Source organism: Cyprinus carpio, chromosome A11, assembly GCF_018340385.1.
Source record: "Cyprinus carpio isolate SPL01 chromosome A11, ASM1834038v1, whole genome shotgun sequence".
In the NCBI taxonomy this organism is placed as follows: Eukaryota; Metazoa; Chordata; class Actinopteri; order Cypriniformes; family Cyprinidae; genus Cyprinus; species Cyprinus carpio.
In genome coordinates this window covers 18,213,779-18,222,887 of record NC_056582.1, presented here as the reverse complement: position 1 = coordinate 18,222,887, position 9,109 = coordinate 18,213,779, and the positions used below count along the sequence as shown (strand labels likewise).

The window sequence follows — 9,109 nt, the reverse complement described above, 5'->3', positions numbered from 1 at the left end:
AGTGATGCTGAGAAGAGTGTGTTGTGTGGTTGGCTGTTTTAACAACAGCACAAAATACAGGCATGGAATAAACACCGTTTGTGAAATCCACGAAGCCCTTTGTTGACACATTGACTGCCCATGTTCACGGCCATACGGCCATTACACAGAGTTCTTTACTATTAGCTAGAGATGATCAGTATCAGGTGCCGCTAGGGATCTGTATCACGTTTACAAGCACCAAAAGAGTATTCATTGTTTAAATTTCGTAATAAAATTGACAGAATCTGAGAGCTGAAAGATTGTCGGTCTCCGTGTCATCTTTGCTTCGCGATTTTCTGTGCGTGAGGAAAATGGATGTGTGGTGTGAGAGTGTTGTGAAAAGCGTCAATTGCGTGTGTCTCACCATTTTATTGCATTTGTATTAGTTTGAAGAGTCAAAAAAAAATCTGTGGGTCTTAACGCAATTACAATTCGTCTCGGATCGGACAAAAAGGGGGGAAAAAAATAATTAATTGGGGTCAGTCCTAAAATGACAGGGTCGGTCAGTTATGCCAAAACAAGAAATTATTTTAAAGATGGCCTAATAGTTATTTGAAACTTGTGAAGCTTGTGAACATATTAACAACACAGCTTGGTAATGACAGGCGTTTCGGTTTTTATGGTTGTCATCAATTAATACACTTCTTAAATTACAATACATTACATATTTATACATTATGTTGTCAATAAATTACCTTATCAGTAAGTTTTGGCCACTGCCTGACATCATCTACCCAATTTTCCCTTTCACCCAGACTTTTCTTTAATGAGCAGGATCCGCTTTCATTGAAATGTCATTAGAGGGCACCGGCAAGTGTCACACCGTCACACTTCGCAGGCACGCAGTAATGGCGGCAGGCAAGATGGCGGCGCCCATAGAGTTTGCGGCGGATTTGTGTATACTGTCCAATGGCATTTTTTAACTCGATTGACAAATGGATAAAGAAATGCATTTGGCAAAAGGACAAAGAAAAGCAATTGGCAAATAGAGAGAGAAGAGCGATTGCCAAATGCATTTTAAAAAAGCAATTAAAAATGTGCATTTTGGATGTTTTTATTTGTGTACTGTCCAATGTCATTTTTTTTAACTTGTTAATTTATGAATTATTTATTAATTTTTATTTTTGTTTTTTTATTTTTATACATTATTTTTTTTTTAATTGATTGTTTTATTGTTTTTTTTTTTTAAACTACATTTAAAAACAAATAAAATAAACATCTTTAAATATGTCTATTAATTTGTCCATTTAAAAAGTGATTTATTTATATACATTTTTATGTTTGAATTATTAAATCAATGAATTGGTTTTTCATTTTATTTTTAAAAGGCACTCTGGGTCCTCCATACCTAGGATCATGCTGTCTTTAACATACATTGCCTCAGAAAAAAATCACTTCTATAAGTGCTTACAAATTGTATTACTTTATATATATATATATATATATATATATTATATATATATATATATATATATATCCCGGATATATATATATATAGATATATATATAGATATTAGATAGATATATAGATAGATAGATAGATAGATAGATAGATAGATAGGTAGATAGATAGGTAGGTAGGTAGGTAGATAGATCTGTATCTATCTATCTATATATATATATATATATATATATTAGATATATAGAATATATATACACACACATATTTTCATGGTCACTACAGTTCTTAGAAGGCATTCCTCTCAGTGGCATCCCTGGATTCTAGTCAACTCATTACTTTTCATGTATGTGTGTATCTATTTATTTATTTATTTATTTAATTTAACTGTTTCCAATTAGTTTTATATTAAATTAAATAAATAAATGAAACATATGAATTATGTTATGCCTTGCCAACTTCCCTTAAAAAGCTAAACTAAAAGCTTTTGCTCATTAGGTTGCCTGTCCCTGCACATGCTGAAATTGGCTATGCACAATGTAATAATCCCACGATTTTAATAGGATGTTCTGGCTGTTTAATTCACAAGAAATACAAGAGCAGCATGGAATAACGACAGCATTAGTGCAATTTAACCACTGGCTGCACAGTCTTATTCAGTGTTGCTTTTATACATGTACATTTTGGTAAATTTATTTACCACTAGGTGCAAAATGTGAATAAAGTATTTAACATAATTAATTTCTGAGTTCATGCTGCAACAGGTATGTGATTTTTATTTTTTTTTATTTTTTTTTGGGGGGGGGGGGGGGGTTGCTGTGTATGTTGTTTTGGTTCACTAATCAGCCAATCAGTGTTTTGTCATCCTTTTTTTTCTTTTGAATAATAATCATGTAGATAGTTAACTCTATTTTGCAAATAAGTCAAACCTTGCCCATACAAGTAGGCTTTTCGTGACTCATTCATTAGTTAAATGTATTTTTTTAGTGAGTCATTGCTGCTCCTAGTGGTCAACATCAGATCTGGTTATTTATGTTTAGCAAGTGCAAGTTAAAGAGGTCTCTTATGCTCACCAAGGCTGCATTTATTTGGTGAAAAATGTAAAAACACAGTAATATGTTGATATTTCGTTTAGGACGTAAGATTTTATGTCCTAGACCCCTAATAGAATATAAATACTGTATTGCTTTCCCAACGCCACTGAATGGATGCATTAACCAACAGGTACCAATGACAGACAGACATTCATTCATAGTAACAAAAACAGAGAGGCGCAGAACAAAAGAAAACACTGAGTAGAAATGCAGCAGACCTCTGTGACAGAAGCAGTTTTACATGACACAAATATGCCTTTATTTTATGTATGCACACACACTCTCCTCTGTGCTCTCTTTTAGGTGTTGTGTATATCACTGGCAAAGTCATTCTTTAAAATCATCAGCAAGGTTTAACAGTTCGGGAGGCATTTGAAAAACCTGTTAAAAAAATAATATTAGCAAAGAAATCACACACAAAAGTTCTGTTAATGCCTACTGTGTAAATATATTAGATAGATTACTGAAAAAAATAATAATAAAAATAAATAAAAATAAATAAATCATCCTAGAGCTGTACCAAAGATCCTTAGATGTAACAAAAATAAAGTTACTCTATCCAGAGTCTCCAGCAGTGACATTTTTGGCCTGTAGGTGGTAGTGCAGCACTGCAGTTCGGTTCTGATGAGGCGTAGCATTCTGATTCTTGTAATGTAAAGCTTTCCATTGGTCCAAGATTCACACATCTTAGTTTCAGTTTCATGTGAAATGTGATGTGTCTGATGGAATGTTACAATGGGATAACATCCAATTTTATTTTGTTTTCAGCAGCTGAATGAGTTGAATCAAAAGCCATAATCAGGTTTGTTCATTCAAGCATTTCAGAGGCATGTGAGCTGAGATTTCCCATAATAAAACAATAACCAGGATTAGCAACATCAGGAGCTGAGCAATTTTTGACATCAGAGCTGTAGATGAATGGGAATGCTAACAATTTTTTTTTTTTTTTTTAATTTACTCACTCTTTTAGATGGTCTTTAATTTGTGTTCAGTGTGGTCTCTCTCTCTCTGTTTTTGCTTTCCTCCACCCCACTTCACTGATGTGTGAAGGATTTCATCCACTCTGAAGATGCAGATCTACACCTCTAATGAAGGACACCAGTGGTTTGGTATGATAACTTTCTGTCTTATGATTTGGATGCATTTTCTAACCACAGTCCTGTGAGGTGTGAAATCTCTCTCTCTCTCTCTCTTGCTCTGTCTCTCTCTCTGTGTGTGTGTGTGTGTATGTGTGTGGACTTCTCCTGCCCAGTTATCCTGCCCTCTCCTCACCAGTCTAAAGGATGAACATCTTTCAACTCAATTTGAGCTGTGTGGCTCAACAGGCAGAATGTGAGGTGATTATTAAACACCAGTGCAATCTCCCCAGCCTGGATAAAGCTGGATAAAGGGAACAGGTATGTGGTAGAATCCTGTTTTCTCCTCCACACCATCCTCCACTTCTTCATTACAGACTGCGGCATGGCACCTACTTGAAAGTCCACACGCATCTCCCGCTCTCCGTGCTCCTGCGCAACCAGGAATACCTTTATTAAATCAGAAAGGGAAGAAATCTAATTTAGGCTTGATATCATGAACAGCAATGTCCCTCGTCTGCCATGATTTCTTGTGAGAACATTTTTCCAACCTTTTTTTGTAGTGGCTGCTATTTGTTGCAGGTCACTCAAAAGAATTAAGCTTTCATTTTTCCTCAATAACAAGCTTGTTCTCTGTATATAAAGGGGTTAGAGCTCACAAATGAAAGGTTTTCTTCCTTTCTGCTTTCTTTCATTTGATACTTTCGATTGATACTTTCCTTTCTGCTTTCTTTCGTTTGATACTTAAAGTACTTCAAGATTAAAAAAATGTTGCACATCATCTTTTAGAAGGTTGATTTTCCAAAAAAGTGTTAACTCTAAACTCATTCTTTTTAGTGGTGGGTATATTTAGTTTGAAACTTACTTCACAGTTGAAACATACTTCGAGGAACTATTAGTTGAATTATTAGGTCCTCCACATAGTTTTTGCCTACTGTTTTTTATTCAATACTAGGACTTTTTACATACTACTCTTTTCACTTACAATTTTTTTTTTTAACCTGTATACTATATAGTATGGAAGTATTCATATTCGGATACAGCGTATATCTCTGAGGTGCTTTCTGTTTGTTTGAGCATCTCCACCAACCCAACAACAGCAACCCTGGCTCAACCAATAACGTGAGTGTGTTTTTGTTTGGGAAACAGCAATTATGTTTGTTTAAAAACACACTATTTTTTTCAATTCTGGTACCCGTAGGGCAGATATTATACACTTTAACTTTAAAGGTGCCATATTCTACACTTTTGTAGTAGTTTGCAGTATTTTTCCACTTATAATTTCAAGGAGTCTTGAACTAAAAACTTTCAATTTATTCACAGTACAGGTAATTAAGTTTACAATCCAATTTTCCACCCTCTTTTTTAAGCTTACATTTACAAAAACTTATTTACTTTGAAAAAAAAAAAAAAAATAGATGCTTTTTAGTTGGCTAACCTTCCCTTACTATTATAGTTTATTAGGATACTGAATATACAATGTCAAATCTTAAAGGTCCAATAAAGAAAATTCTGGCATCATTTACTCACCCCCTTGTCATTCCAAACCTGAAATGCAGAATATATTCTGAGTTTGAACCAAACTGACAATCAAAATATCTTCTTTTGTGTCATATATATTTAGACATGGGGGATGAGTAAATTACTTCATTTGCAGGTGAATTGTTCTTTTAATTTACTACATGAATTTGAATGAGTTTTGTTTGTTTGTTTGTTTATTATTATTATTATTATTATTATTTATTTTATTGTATATTACTTTTCATGGACTGAGAAGGGAGTTTTGCTTTTAAACATCAAGAGTTCAGTAAACAAACGCGCAAGAGAACTTATGTTTGCAATTGTATAAACTTTAAGGCAAGTAATTATTGTGTCCACTTGTAGTTTTTGAATTTAATTTCAAGTTTTAAGTAAACAAACTGCACCAAACTTTAAGGCAAGTAATTATTGTGTCCACTTGAATGCACAAAAAGCTCAAATTAACAAAGAGAGAAAGACAGGGAGTATGAACCTCAAATATGTTGTCTTATTCGTTTGGTGAAGGTCAGTGCAATATCTGAGAGCAAGAGCAAGTTAACAGGCATCAGTGTCAGGAAATTGTGTTTTGTGGCATCATAAACTTATGCAACGCTTCACCTCCATGACCACCAGAGGTCAGAAAACAGTCTTGTTTCAGCTCCTCCTTCAGAGTGATGGGATTGTATGGTGTAATGCTGCTCTAATCTCTATCTCCTGCATCGTTTTCATTTGTTCATTGGGGTCATGTGTAAAGATTTGTTTCCACAACAGTTGCATAATGTAGAAATATTAAGTTGAAAAATATGGAGATGAAGAGAACATTGATGAAGTGCTGCGAGATGCGCCTTCAGAAAAGTGGGAGAGAGTGAATGAATTATGATGGATGATTCATTATTTTGGGATTTAAAATGTTCCCTATCAGGAAAGACAGAAAGCCGGAGAAAATGTGAGGGAGCCATTCTTCATATTGCATTGTCATAGGTGGGATTAATTTGCATAATTCCCTCATTTTCTGGGATAGTATTATTCAGAGTGGAGGACCACAACCTGTTGTACAGAGAATAGAAGAAAGGGAGATGAGCCCTGAATTGTGAGGACCAGATCAATAAGTTGTTATGGGAAGATCAGACATGTCTGTGAATGCTCATTGCGTACTGACGTCTAAAACGAAATCTGCATATGTTTGTTCATGCAATTGGATGTCTAGGCTTAGAATAATCAATGTCTCAAGGCAGGCTTTGAAGATAGTGCTGCATTACAAATGGCATACTCTACCAAAGTATTTATAGTGTGCAACACATGCAAAAGTGCAGGAATATGGAACATGGGATCCCATAATGCAGTTCATTCTTGACTTTTCCATTTGTAGTGTCATTAACTGGATAAAAAAATATATCATCATCATAAGACATTTTACTCAAAATTGGACTAAAAAAGCAAGCAAGCAAAGGAATGAATGAATGAATGAATGAATGAATGAATGAATGAAGTAACGAAGGAACGAACAAATGAATGAATGTTTACTAAGTGGCAAGTACAAAAAAATTTCCCCAGAATTTTATTAGAGTACGTTTTACAGTAAAGTACTATTTCAGTCTTTCATCTTCAAATTAAATTAAATTCAATGTGCAACTTGCATTTCTTTCTGTTTTCACTTAGAAATTACTAGTATATTGCGAAAATGATTACAAAGTAAATCCTACACCAAATTATTTCCAGTATAGGTGCAATTCGCTGAACTAAACATGCAATGTGAAGAGATCGTGTGACAAATGTAGTGAGTACAGTTTGAGCCGTTCATTGTGAAATAATGCCTACCATTTTAACATACTACTTTTAAAACAATAAGTATGCAGTATGCAATGTATACTGAGTTATATTTTGTATTCCAAGCTAGTATTCCATTTATAACATAGCCATTCTGAACCTTTAGGTGCACTGTTCCCCACTGTTCCCCTTGACACGTAACATGATTTACCCAAGTAGGACATGTTTCTAGATCAATATTCTTGTTGGTCCAGGAACTGCATTCCAGTTGGCCAATCGGACTGTATGGTTTATCTGTAATTTCTCTCTGATTTTAGGGGAATGAGTAGACTTTGGTCGATTTCTCTAATAAGTTAAAGAAAAAGACTATCACACTGAAGAAGAAATCGACTGAATCAGTCAAGCAGACTGCTTGTTTGCTTGGCTGTATTTTGATTTTTTTTTTTTTTTTTTTTTTTGACAATTTTAACATGCTGGAATAGTTATTAAAAGTGCCATTTGTGTTCATTATGGTTCAGCTGGCTAAACAATGCATTCTTGCATTATACTGAATACAGATCACCATTTTTAGGTGTCCTCACACTTCTGTTTCCTAGAATAAAAAACTTACATAAAGTGCTGGAATAGTGCTGAGTTTTAATAAGCAATTTTATATAATTACTGTAAATTTATTGAAGAAAATATGATCCATGCTGCACTCGTTACTCATAACTCCCTGAACATTAACTGCCATATTTACCTGCCCTCTTTATTTATTTATTTATTTTAGTGCTGTCAAATCAATTAATCGCATCCAAAAAAAGTGTTTATGTAATGTGTGTGTACTGTGTATATTTATACATATATGAATATACACACATACAAGTGTATATTTAAGAAATATATGTACAGTAATATATATTTATATTGAAATATAATATAAATCACATATAGGTATAAATATAAATACAAGTAAATATTTCTTTAAAATATGCATGTATGTGTATTTATATATACACATAAATATACACAGTACACACATATTTAAACACAAACTTTTGTTTTGTATGTGATTAATCGATTTGACAGTACTAATTTATTTAGTTTAACTTGATTTATTTTATGAAATTGCTTGTATTGTGCATTTTCCTATTTTAGTATAATTGTTTCATTACAAATTACACTATACCATTCAAAAGTTCTTGTTCAGTAAGTTTTTTTTTTTTTTAAATGTTTTGAAAGAAGTCTATTATACACACCAAGGCTGCATTTATTTTATCAAATATACAGTAAAAACAGTAATATTGTGAAATTAAACAAAACTGTATTATCATCAATATTAAAATTATTTGTACTGCATTATATATATATATATATTTGTGGAAGCCATTATTGTTTTTACCCCTCATAATTCTTTGAACTCTTTTGTAACAAAATATAATATGTTATATAAAAGTCTTTATTGTACTTTTGATCAATTTAAATGCATCCTTGCTGATATGAAAGAATTAAAAAAATAATAATAATAATCTTACTAAATAAAGTCTTAACCAGAATGTAGTCCTTAATTAGGAAATTATGTTTGCCAGGTGTAATGAGTAGTCCACTGAAGGCAAGCGTAGATGAACCCAAGTGCAGTTTATTTACAAGATGCAATCTAAAATCCAAACAATAAACCCAGACGACTTGACAGAACATTAATACATGACAGGGCACAATGGCAAAAATTTGACTACTTATAATGCACAAAGATGGACACATGACATGAACAAACCAATGGGAAACAAGATACATGACTAAGACAACCAATCAGAACACGACACATTGTAGAGAGGAACCAATAGCAGGAATACAAGAGGGCAAGGGAAGCTTGACACAAACAGCATAAATCAAACTACAAAATAAAAAGACATGAAAACAATGAACAAGAAACAAAACCCAAAACAGACCTTACATTTTCCCCCCTCAAAAAGGCGGCTCCAGACTCCTAAACCACCCAAAACAACAAAAATCCAAGGGTAATGAAAAAGAAGTGGTCCAGAGGGCGGGATGGAGGACCAGGCTCGTGAAGAGGAACTGGACCTTGAGCGTGGAGCAATGGCGGGCCTGGAGCTAGGAGCAGTTTTTGGATCAGGATCATGAGGCAATGACAGACAATGGAGCAGAAGGGGACCTGGGCTGTGAAGCAGAGACAGAGAATGCAGCAGAGGGGAACCTGGGCCGTGGAACAGTGACAGACAATGGAGCCATGGTGG

General features: G+C 33.9%; 1 long non-coding RNA gene across 1 annotated transcript; it reads left to right on the top strand.

Annotated features, from left to right (window-relative positions):
* Positions 1–2,459: 2,459 nt before the first annotated feature.
* On the top strand, positions 2,460–3,911 carry LOC122146723. Its single transcript, XR_006161244.1, has 2 exons — positions 2,460–3,623; positions 3,767–3,911. It is a non-coding gene; the product is annotated as an uncharacterized LOC122146723 (long non-coding RNA).
* The last annotated feature ends 5,198 nt before the right edge of the window (positions 3,912–9,109 follow it).